General features: G+C 37.0%; 1 protein-coding gene across 1 annotated transcript in view; it reads right to left on the bottom strand.

Moving 5' to 3' along the window:
• The window catches only part of clu (clusterin), a 9,649-nt gene extending 8,699 nt beyond the window's left edge, over positions 1 to 950 (bottom strand). Inside the window, exon 1 of the mRNA XM_031861555.1 lies at positions 860 to 950. The gene's annotated coding sequence lies outside the window, so the exon portion shown is untranslated. The remainder of the gene's footprint in view (positions 1 to 859) is intronic.
• Positions 951 to 2,561: the final 1,611 nt, after the last annotated feature.

The following is a 2,561-nucleotide window of genomic DNA, read 5'->3' as shown; positions in this document are numbered from 1 at the left end:
ACACACACACACACACACACACACACACACACACACACACACACACACACACACGACTTCCCCAATGTCAGAAGATGGAACAATGAACTAATCTGGATCATTTGGGCTCTATTTGTTACAAATGGGACACGGTCACATGTGACCTCATTCTGGCCTCATTTCAGATGTTTGGAGATTTCTGCACCCAAAGGATTTACCTGTCATGTGGTTGCAGAGAAATTAGGGTCAGTTCTGATGTGCAACATTCTCCATTTTTAGAATTGTTAATACAGCAAATAGCTGTTCTACAATATATACAGTTGGAGGACTATTATTATGATTATAACTGACAGCATTTTCTTAAAATCCTCTGTTACTGTACTCAACACTCATCAGTTCTGTGTCAAATAGCAAGTTAATATTCCTATTTTAAAGTTAGTATTGCTGCTGGGTGTGCCTAGACTAAAGTGTATTAAAGTGAACCAACCGTATGATGTCATCTATCCTAATCCAGTTGTTTTGATCCAAAGATGGAGGTCACACCCATGAGTAAGCAATACAAAACAACAGCTGTCACCTTGTCAGCCATGATGTCTGCACGAAGAAAAATAACTGAGGAGACCAAAGATTTAAAATGAAATAATAAATGCAAACACACACACACACACACACACACACACACACACACACACACACACATTATACATACAAATTAAAGTTATGCAGACATTTCATAAGCTGAACCTGGGAAATGCGTTGCACTCTATTCTATTGTAATTCATCATAACACTATTGCCACAGCTCGAATAGAAAGAGAGCATTTTCCTCTGAGCATCACCGAGCTGCACACTGTCAACAAAATAAAAGCCCTCTGACTCACCTCTGTTTGTTTCCTGAGACTCCAAACCGTCTGAAGCTGATCCAGTCTCTCTGCTGCTCGTTTTTATACCAGCGGATAACGGGGACGGTGCAGACATGTGACTCGTGCAGCTACACCAAAACAAAAAACAATTTCCCGTATAACCCTTCAAAATAAATCTCTATCATGAACGTTTCTTGTAGGGATAAAGTTTGGGCAAAAACGACCATACTATAGGTGAAAATACAGTTGTAGAGGAAGTAACCTACATCTTTAAATCTTTTTAGAAATACTAATACCACACGGTAAAAATACTCCAGTACTAATAAAATACCTGCACTGAAAATGTTGTTTATGTAGGCTAAAAGTAGGTTAAAAGTAGGTTATGTAGGTTATGCCTAAGTAGTGTATCAGACAAATGTATATTGTATTAATGTAAAAGCAGGATCTTACATTTCATTTTTAGTTGGTTGAGGTATGTGGAGCTCATTTTTATGTAAATCATTATTTTAATCTGCCATCACAATAAATCAGAGCCTCAAATTAAATTATTGAAATAATTAAATGGAGGAGCAGTAAATCCTCCCATTTGAGAAGCTGAAACCAGTTTGTACTGGTTTGACAGTTTGTAATTAACTTGTTGTTCAATTGATCACATTTGATAAAAGAGGAGAAGCCCTCCATACGCCGATATGTCAGCCCACCTGCGAAGCAACACTTGTGGGTTTAGTGGTACTGAGTAATTTAGAAATTGTTATAATTAATGCAAACAAATCCTTGGTTGTTGTTGATATTCATCATAATTCTTCTATTTAAAGTCAGTGGATAGCTTTTAAACGGTGTTTTACATGTGTTTGGCCCTAGAGGGGATTGCCTCACATGTCAAGTGCCTGGAGAGGTGGGGGGAAACACCTGATTGGCTGCTACTTCACTGCAATTTGATTGGCTGTTTGCCAAGTCATTGTCCTTGTCTTCAACTGACTTCAGCAGTTTAACAGCAAACTAAGGAGAACAGGTATGTGCCCAGTAGGAAATGTGATATATTGTATTATCCTTACTGCATAGGTAAGGTTAGGTCTACAACGATGTCTTGGCCTTAGGTTTTCTGGACTTTTCACTGAGGCTAGCGTTACATATCTTGAGTGTATATATATATATATATATATATGTTTGTATCTATATGTAAAAGATATGTAGCGTCAGTGAAAGTCATGTAAGCTTTCTCCTCAAGACAGAGAATGTATAAGGTCAATACATATATTGTCGTACCTTTATATATGTAATATATAAAACTAGCAATTTCACTTTGATTAATTGTTTTTTTATGTGTACCAATCCTGAAGAGTTACTCCATTTCCTCCACTCGAAGGAAAATATTTTTTTTACATTTACTTTGAAATCTGAATGCGTTTTCCTGTAGTTATGGTGTTCAACTCTACTGGACTTGATGCTCATGAGCTGGAAGGCGTTTCCACATGTTTTGTAATGTATTGGCAGCAGCTCTCAGAGAGACAAACAGTCGATTCATCCTGACCGTGACTCAACATTTAATGACTTAACTTTCACGTGTCTCTGTCTGTACCAAACCAAACCAGATTATATGTGCAGTTTCACACAAAATATGTAACCTTGTCTTATAAATCAAACGTTACTAGCAAAATTCATAGTACAGATAATAACACAATTCCTACAATGGCAGCATGCATTAAGCAAAATAATATTT

This window comes from Anarrhichthys ocellatus, unplaced genomic scaffold (assembly GCF_004355925.1).
Source record: "Anarrhichthys ocellatus isolate YVR2014 unplaced genomic scaffold, GSC_Weel_1.0 scaffold25, whole genome shotgun sequence".
In the NCBI taxonomy this organism is placed as follows: Eukaryota; Metazoa; Chordata; class Actinopteri; order Perciformes; family Anarhichadidae; genus Anarrhichthys; species Anarrhichthys ocellatus.
Note: the sequence above shows the minus strand (reverse complement) of the source record. Positions and strands in the feature narration are given on the sequence as shown.